This window comes from Arachis hypogaea, chromosome 10 (assembly GCF_003086295.3).
Source record: "Arachis hypogaea cultivar Tifrunner chromosome 10, arahy.Tifrunner.gnm2.J5K5, whole genome shotgun sequence".
In the NCBI taxonomy this organism is placed as follows: domain Eukaryota; kingdom Viridiplantae; phylum Streptophyta; class Magnoliopsida; order Fabales; family Fabaceae; genus Arachis; species Arachis hypogaea.
The window spans coordinates 22,892,022-22,902,656 of NC_092045.1; positions in this window are offsets into that span (position 1 = coordinate 22,892,022).

Sequence of the window (10,635 nt, forward strand, 5' to 3'; positions counted from 1 at the left end):
CTCTTTAGGAGCTTAGAATCCAGATGATATTATTGATTCTTCTAGTTCAGTTTTTTATTTTATTTTTGAACACAGCTTTCAGAGTCTTAGCCATGACCCTAAGCACTTTATTTTTCAGTATTACCACCGGATACATAAATGCCACAAACACTTTAATTGGGTGAACTCTTTCAAATTGTGATTCAGTTTTGTTAGAATTCCCAGATAGAGGTGTCCAGAGTTCTTAAGCACACTCTTTTTGCTTTGGACCACGACTTTAACGGCTCAGTCTCAAGCTTTTTACTTGACACCTTCACACCACAAGCATATCTGTTACTTCTGACTCTGAAAAAAAATTCAAGTTTTAACTCCTATGCTACCTTGGAGGGTTGTACTTTATATTAACTTTTTCAAAGTTAAAAGTTCTGATAATGATTTTTTAGATGCTAATAAGTCAAATGATGATTTTTAATAAATTTTTAGAAATTATTTATTATTCCATTTTAAATTTATAAGTTTATAAAAATGTAGATTTTCTGGAATTTGAACTAAAACACAAAAAATTGAATTTCTATTCTTATTCGTTTTATTTTTTTGATTTTTGATTTGGATTCAAACGGGGATATTTCTACCAATGAGTTATAGCTCAAATGGCATAATTTTTTCATACTCACCTAAGAAGTCGTAGATTTGAGTCTCCTATCTTTGACATTTATGTTTTATCCTAAAAATAATTTAATATTTAGATATTTTGCATAAAAATATTCTTTTTATATCAATTATTTTTTGCTATAATAATATATTTTTTTGTTTATTTGTTATGTTAAAATATCTTTTTAAAAATAAAACAGATCTTTTATAAAAAAATATACATAGTAATTTTAAAAGATGTTTTTTATTATTTTTATTTTTATTATTAAAATTTACTAAACACACTAAAAACTAAAAAAATAATAATTTAATGGTACCGAAACAATCTCTAAAACTTTTTTGAGAAGGTGTTTGTAAGTATATAAATTAAAAAAATTTATATGTTTGTGCCGACAAATTTTAAATGCTATTGGTGTTTTTGAAAATATTTAAAATTAGACATTAATTTAGATAGATCAATTTTGTCACATTTATTAAAAGCATAATAGTGTTAAAAATTTTATATTAGTTCCTCTATATAAACGAATAATATGATGTAAAAATTGATTTACCTAACGAAATAAAGATTTAAAAATTAATTTAGTTTTGTGCCACTAGAATTTTAGAACTATCTTTCATTTTTGGGTTTGACTGTGAAACCTAACTTAAAATGATTTTCTTTTAAAAAATAGGTATTTAAATTAAAGAATATTATTCGTATTATCTTTGTCTATATGTTTTTGTATATTTTTTTTCCTTTTTGGAATTGAAAATATAGTTGAGAAGAAGTGAAAAAAATAAAAATTTGTCTCTTATAATCGAATAAAGAAAAAAATGTTTTCTTGTGTTTTTAAAGACTGAAATATTGTATAAATACTATTAATAGAAGTTAGTGCAAGAAATAATTCTTGATTTTTCTTCAACAAGATTTTATATTCAAATGATGATGGTAGAAAAATTTCACACCATGTATATGCGGTTCGGCCATAATAAAAAGATTGTTGTGATTTCTTTAAAAGAATATCACAAATACTAATTTATTTTTTATTTTTTCCCTAAAGGAGACAACACTTTGGACACACAACTTATAAGTATTGTGATTATACAAGTATTATATATATTTTAGTAATATTTTTTATTTTTAAATTAAAAAATATGATTAAATAATAAAAAAATTACTTTAATTTTAGTAATACTTTTTAAAATACGATAACTATAGTGGGCACATTAGCATTACCTTCTAAAAATAGTAGGAGTGGCTTCATTGTTGTAGTCTATGTCTAGTATTAATAGAACAATAAGGTAAAAGACACAGATTAAAATAAATTTCAATATTTTATTTGGTGTAAAGTGGGGGATAAAAATTGAAACAAGAATGAAATTTTAATTTAATTTATACAAAAGATAAAATTAAAATTAATTAATTAAAATAAAGGTATTTTAGGTATAAAATATTTTTAAAATTTTAGTCTTTATCTCTAAAAATTTTAGTCCCCTGTATCTTCATTTTTTGGAGGTACTAAAATTTTGGGGACAGAGACAGAAATTTTAGTACCAATATCTAAACCAACAAACATGATACTGAATTTCAGTCTCTCAATTTCTGTCTCAGTCTCTCAAAACAAACGCTACCTAAGAGTGTGAACTTTTCTTAAAAAGTATAAATCAAGGAATGTAACTGATGCAGTAAAGAATGAGATCTCATACATGTAAGAGAAAAGAAAAGATTGAGTAGAATTCATGTATTGAGATAGATATCAAGTCTTAAACTATATATAACAATTAAGAGTTCTATCATCACATATTTGAATTATGTTGTAACATAATGTAATAGAAGACAGAATTCAAATAGCTACTAACTATCTCATTTAGCACGAGAGAAAATATCAACTAATCTCCTAACTACTCTCAATACCCCTGCAAATTTAGGTTGAATTTTATGTACAATCTAAGTTTGGATTTAAATCTTTGAAGCAAATTAATAGACGAAAGTTTTATAAATATCTATCACTTGATCTTGAGTAGGTATATTAACACATACAATTATTTTTTATTAACTATCTCTTAAAAAATGGAGGTCAATTTCTAGATGTTTACAACGGCTTTGCAAGACTAAATTTGCTATCGACAGATATGTACTTTGATTATCATAATAAATAGTGTAATTGTCCAAGATAATTATTGTTTCTTCAATAGCTGTTGAATCGACGTGATTTTTGTCAGTAATGTGGCTAAATTCCCATATTCAAATTTTATTGTAGACTGGCTTATCTTGATTTGTTTGCTACATTTTATGAAATAAGGTTACTACAAGGTAGACGAAATAACTACTCGCTCACAATTTCCTATCATCCATACTTGTTGTCCAATCAAGATCTGAAGAAGACAATTACCTATAATTAGTTTTTTATTGTTGTATTGTTGGACAACACATAAACTAGGAACTTAGTTGATTGAGAAAGCTATGTTTTGTCCTGTGACAATGAGATATTGCAGAGCTTCGAAAATAGATTTATACTTCTTCGAATCGTTGTCACACGCCAGAGTAAAATCATTGTCACAGAGGGTAGAATCATCCGTGCTCGAGGATAATCATCGTTGCCAGAGGCGAAATCATCGTGAAAGCATCATCGTCTTCGTCTTTGGTAGAGGCAGAAGCGTCGCCGTCATTATTGTGTCACCATCCAACAAGATCGTCAGAGGCAAAATCGTCTTCATTGCAGTTTGGTCTTTGTTGCCACTTCTAACAAAATCGTTCTTCTCTGTTGGCTGCTCTACCTTCCAGTAAGTTAGCCTGAGTAATTTCTGTAATTTTCATTTATCTTATATTTTTTGTTTCTCTTATTAATTATTTTGTGATTTTTTATTTTTTTTAATTTCATACAATTATTTTATGATTGTGCCTCAGTTTTTTTTAATCATGCACAGTTGCTAAAGGAAGTTGAAATTGAATATTTGAAATTTCTTAATCATGAAGTGGGATGGCAATTGCAATATGCTCTATGATGAGGATCTTGAGACTGCTAAGAATGCCATTGAAAAGGAGTTAGCCAAAGTGAAATTAAATTCACACTTCAAGTTGCTCTTTGCTGTGGATGATGATGTATTATCTATGTATTAGTGTTTATATAGATTAGATGAACTTTTATATGAATAATTTGATGTATTGAAGGCTCTAATAGGCAATTAAGATTGGCTTTGTAATGATAATTCGGATGATGTTTCTTTTCTTTTCAATTTTTTTGAATGTTTTTTTATTTTTTAAAAATTCACAGATATCTAAATCCTCAACTAATACGGGAAATTATAATTTTTATTTTATTTTTGATCTAATTTATTAATAAAGAAATTAATATTGGTGGTATTGTAATTATTAATTAATTATATTGACAGTTGGTTTGTTCTTTTATGAAAAGAACACAACTGTTTATGAAAATTTATAAAATTTCGGTGTCCAATTCTAATCATCAAAACAACAAACACTTTATTTGGGTTCGTAATTCAAAAATTGGTAGTTCCAAATTAAATCAAAGATTTTATGATCATGACTGGAGATTCGTAAATTATTAATTTTTATAAAATATCTAATATGTGATATCAGAGCAAAAATTATTTCTGCCTAGCCATTATTATTTGAAAAAAGTATGAACATTGAATTATTTAGAATTCAAAAGAAAAAAATTTAAGTTTGTTATTAAATTTCAAAATTATTTAACATCATCCAAAAAATGTTCATACTTATTTAGAATTGAAAATATTTAATATTTTCTAATGAAAGAATATTTTTAAAATCTAATTAAGAGACCCAAATAAAGAGAAAAGAGAATAACGATAAATATCTCTAAAGTACTTTCTCAAATTACCATGACTTAAATGTTGTCGATTTATTTTGGTGGTAGAAGAGTGAGGGCTAGCAATAACCTTGCCGTGCTTATTTTTCATTTGGTTCTTCCTTTTGATTCGGGAAGTTCTCTGGTGCTGATAATGAAAGTAAGCATGTGATGCTTATGCTATGTGTTTAGGTGTTTGTGCGACTAGGGGTGGCAAATAGGCCTAAACCTACCGAGCTGGCCTGCGTAACCCGCCAAAAAGGCAGGCCAGGCTGAAAAATTGGGACTGCCAAAGAGCAAAAGTTCACCTAACCCGCACCGCTTAAACCGCGAGCTTTAGCGGGGCGAGGCGGGTTTTCCCGCCGAACTTAGTTTTTTTTTTGTAAGTGAGTATTTTGTAATTTTATTGCCAAAATCCAACTTTTTCCAACCCAACTGAGAAGAATATGAAGATAAAAATTGAGTGTTTTGGATTCTGTTTATATTGCTTTGGAGACAATATTTATAATCATGATTTGGATTATGTTTATTTTGCTTTAGAGAGAATATTTATAATTATGTTTTTGATGAAAACTTGGTTTATAGTTATGTTTATTAGATATTTATAATTACAAAGACTTTAATGTTTGTGAATATAAAAAATATTTTTTTATGCTTTTAGAAATTATAAATTTATTAATATGGTTGTGAAATTATATATATTATTTAGTAGTTAATAGTAAAAAGAAAAAAAAAAGAGGAGCTTTGGCGGCCTTAGCCTGCCAGCCCGCAGTTAGATCAGGCGGGGTGGGATTCTAAGACCGCCTCACTAGGTGGGGCGGGACGGAACGGGGCGGACTTCCCCGCTTGCCACCCCTAAGTGTGACGCATATACAGAGACTTGTGGCTCACAGGATGCTATTTTCAGGTTGGATGTGGAGCTACATTAATATTTGCGTTTTCATTTGGGAGAAGCGCGATTAATTAGTATTAAATACATTGTTAAAAGTCAGAATAATGTGGGCTGGTGAGTGAGATAAAATAGTGAAGTTTAGGACTTGAATCCATACAATTGTTTCTCTTGTTAGTGTAATATGAATTTTCATATTAAATCCAAAAGAGAAGGGTAAGAGAACTTAAAAAAAAAAAACAAAATATATACGTGATATTGAAAAAAATAACATGTTAAATTTTTGATTTTTTTATAATTATTGATGGGGTTAAATACGTGGTCTATTTTCTTTACTAACATATTATCTGAATAAGTATAATGTTATTAAAAAACTCACTCATACTGTTTTAAATTGCCACAAATTAAAATTATTTTTACTATTTATCATACCTTATCATAATTATGTAAAAATTATTATTGAACTTAGATACTGCATTTGGTTTCATTGACTCTTTCATTTGTTAGTAAATATGTTTGGCCCATTTATCTTTTTTGTTTTTAATTGGGCTTCAGTTTTGAATTCAAAATTTCTATAAAATTACAAAAATTTGTTTTGAATGAGTGTTAAACTTAGATACTGCATTAGATTTCATTGACTCTTTCATTCATTAGTAAATATGTTTGGCAAATTTCTCTTTTTTGTTTTTAACTGGACTTCAGTTTTGAATTCAAAATTGCCATAAAATAAAAAATTTTTGTTTTAAGTGAGTGTTGAACTTAGATAATGCATTAGGTTTCATTGAATCTTTCATTCATTAATAAATATGTTTAGCCCATTTCTTTTTTTTGTTTTGCTATAAAATTACAAAATTTATTTTGAGTGTGTTAAACTTAGAAACTCCAGTATTTATAAAAAATATTAAGCCAATAGAACATATTTAATTTTATAACTTTTGCTGTTACTTGATTTATTTATTTGATGATCATGATTATGTTTGCATGTAATATAAATTCTTCCACTGCATATCATATTGTAATTAATATATAACTTATTGAAGAGTAGTCACAACATTAGGGTTGAATGCGGATCGGATTGGATATGGTCAAAATTTCGATTTGATCCGTACTAAAATTATCGAATTGGATCCAATATTCGTGATTTTTTAGTTTGGATCCGATCTGCCTCGAACCGGATCTCAGATATATTGTAAAATAAATAAATATTTTAAAAAGCTTATTTTTATTTAAAAAATATCAATAAAATACTATTTTTATAATCTTTAAATATGTTTACTCTTAGCCAATGAGTTATACCTCAAATGGCATAGTTTCCCCATACTCATCTAAGAGGTTGCGAGTTTGAGTCTCCCTATCTTTAGTAAAAAAAAATATATTTACTCTTAAAAATATTATTAACCATATTTTTCTTAAATAATAAAAATAAAATAATACAACTTATATGATAATTATTAGTTGAAATAAAACATAAAAACAATATTTACTTACTTATTTATTTGTTTTCGCGGATCTGCGGATATGCGGATATCTAAATGAAATCCGCAATCCGATCCGATAACCTTGTGGATCAGATCCGATAACCTTGCAGATTGGATCAATATCCACAATTTTTGGATCGGATCCGGATAAATACCGCGGATATGCAGATCGGATCCGATCCATGAAACCCCTACACAACATCTTTGATAATAATTATACTTAAAGAAATCACATAAAAGTCAATATGATATATTTGTAATTGTTGTGAATTATATAATGAACTTACCCACAAAAATTTATTATGTTATTCACATGCAATTAAGTTGAAATCAAAATATTGTTTATTTATTAATTAGCCTACAGGTATTAAAAAACAATATTTTAATTTTTAGTTTCAATATTTTGGTTAATATAGTAAATATTATGTGTGTTAAAGTCTTTGTCCATAGGTAGATTTTTAATGTTACTATGATTCTCATATTTATTTTCATATAACTTGCATTGGCATGTATTATCTTATGTTATAGATTTTGATGTGCCCATTTAAAGTTGAGTAATGTGAGCATGATTTATTATTTACTGCAATAATGATATCTGAAACTGTATCTGAAGTTTATTTGTTAAGTGGTGATAACTATAAGGAATGGAAAGATAAAGTTCTCTTTCACTTAGGGTGTGCAGACCTTGACTATGCTCTTCATAGGGAAGAGTCTCTGGCACCTACTGATGCTAGTAATCGGGCCGAGGTAGCATTATACGAACGATGGGAGAAATTTAACCATTTAAGTATGATGTTCATTAAATTTTGTATCTCAGCTAATATTCAGTATTCAATTCCTGATTGCAAGAATGTCAAGGATTATATGATGGCAATTGATGAACAATTTTAGTCTTTAGTAAGATACTTGCAAGCACCTTAATAGCACAATTGTCATCCATGAGGCTTAACAGCGTAACGAGTATGCGTGAGCACATCATGATGTTGAGAGACATAGCAACATAACTAAAGGCTTTAGAGGTTGAGATCTCTAACTCATTTCTAGTTTATCGTATTCTGAATTCTCTTCTTGTCAGTATGGACCATTTAAGATTTCTTACAACACACATAAAGAAAAGTGGTCCATCAATGAATTACTAATAATGTGTGTGCAAGAGGAAGGAAGGCTAGTGATGGATCTCAGATCGTCGGTTAGAAATTTTCACTAATTGAAAAGAATGGATCCGTTGCGAGTATAGCTTGCAACCAACAAAACGGTCCAAATCAAAGTTTAGAAGAAAAGTGTCACAATTCAACTAAATAAAAACGGAAAATTTTACTTTTTGAGTCATTTTTCCTTGGACTAGCAATCAAGTGTGCAAGTTTGGTTGTGAATTTGGGATTTTCATGCATAAAATAAAAATTACAGGAATAAAAAATTAAATAAACTAAAGCAATGAAATAACAAAAACTAGAATTAGCAAACAAGCAAGACAATGAAGTAAGCAAGCATGAATAGGATTAACGACTAAGCTACCACTAGATCAAAATACAATTAATGCAAACTAAGAAAGATTGAAGTAATAAACTAATGAGAATGTAGTTCAATGCATGAAAGAATCTTGACTTGGAGTTGAGAGTTAAGGAATCCTATGCTTGTCATAACCACAACCATCACAATTACAATGAGTTAATCCCACTTCGTTAATCCCTAAACAATGGAAAAAGTCAAGTAGGCATAATTAACCTTAATCCACAAATCCTAACTAACTTACTAATTAAGCTTAGTAAAAAGCTAGCATTAGTGGAAACAAGACCAACTAACAACCTAAAATTACCACTTAATGTTGGACACTAATGACTCTAGGATCCTAGTTACATAAATCCCAAGTCAAGGAGTGAAAAACTACTCCATATTCATAATAGGCATTTCAACAAACAGTTGGTGGGCACAATAACAAAACATAGTAAATTGAAAAAGATACTTGAAACTATAACCAACCAATATAAACAATCAACAATAGTAACTCAATCAAACATATATAAAGCTCAAAACATCAGATTCATTTACTAGAAACTCAAGAATTCACAAGTAATTAAACTAAAAAAGTAACTTTAATTATAAGAAAGTATGAGTAAATATAGTGTAAATGAAGAGAAAGTTAAGGACAACTTACAATAGAAACAAGCTAGAATCCAATATTTAAATGTAAATATTAAACTCTACTAAAATCCTAGTAAAATCCTAACGAGAATTGAGTGTTTTCTAAGAGAAAAAAAAACCTTAAACCTCACTAAAACTTGCTAATATGATGTATGTATGTGTTGCAATATTGTCCCCATATGATAGAGCTTCAGCACTTCACATTTGGGCCGAAGAGGCCCCCCAAAAATGCGAGGCATGTGACTTTCTAAATGAGGCACGCGTTCGTTCTTGTGCATACGCACACTTGCTGAAAATTCTCCTGTGTGTACACACAGTCATGTGTGCGTACGCATGCATCAAAATGCTCCATTTGTGCGTACGCACGGGAAGGTGTGCGTAAGCACTTACCAGAATGCTCTTCTCCTTTGTTTCTTCATGGATTCTCCCACTTTGCACGCTTTTCTTCCACTTTTTCAATGCCATCCTTGCCGGTTGGTCCTAAAATCACTCAACAAAACATATCACAATATTGAATGGAATAAAAGTGTTACTAGATTGACTATTTAGATCATAAAAAGCATTTTTTCAATAATTAGGTGCAATTTAGAAAGAATTCACAAAAGCATGCTATTCAAGTGAATAAATACAAGTTTATGTGATGAAATTCACTCAATTCAAGCAAAAAATTATCATAAAATGTAGAGTCATAAGCTAGTTCAAGAGCTTGATAAAGGTGCACCATTGATAACAAATAAGGATGGTAAGAAGCGAGCTTATAAGAAGACAAGAAAGGGTATTGCATCCCATCTTATGAAGAAAGAAGGTGCACGGTGTTTCTTTTGTAAAAAGAAAGGACGCATGAAGAAGGAGTGCCCAAAGTTTAAAGCTTGGCTTGAAAAGAAACGTACTAACCTTTGTGATCTTATTCCTTCAGTGTGTTTTGAATCGTTGAAATATGTCATAACACTTGGTGGATAGATTCTGGTGCTGAAATTCATATTTCAAATACCATGCAGGGTTTCATAAGGAAAAGAAAACCAATAGGAAGTGAACTGAGCATTTATATGGGCAATCGGATGCATTCACGTGTAGAAGCCGTTAGAACATTTTGGCCTGTATTAAGTACTGGTTGTATTTTAGTTTCAGAAAGAACTATTTATATCCCAGAGTTTTCTAAAAAATTGATTTCTTTATCTAAGCTTGTAAAACAAGGATTATGTATACATTTTTATGATGATGCTATTCACATTATTAAAAATTCTAATATTATTAGATGTAGTACTTTAATTGGTGATTTATTTAAAGTCAATTTAGCTAATAATGTTCTATCAGGTTTAATGGTTATGCATGGTAATGATATGAATGAAAAATTCTCCATGTTGTGGCACCGAAGGTTGGGACATATCTTCATTGAGAGAATGAAAAAATTAGTAAGTGGTGGGATTCTTGAACCTCTAAACTTTACTAATTTTGATCAGTGTGGATTGCATTAAGGGGAAGCAAACCAAAAAGTCTCAAAAAGGTGCTAAGAGGAGTTCTGACATATTAAAAATAATTCACACTAACATATGTTGTCGTGATATGTCCTCAAGTGGTAAGAAATACTTCATCTCCTTTATTGATGATTATTCACGATATATGTATCTTTATATGCTTCATAATAAATATGAGACATTTGACACTTTTAAACTTTATAAAGCTGAAG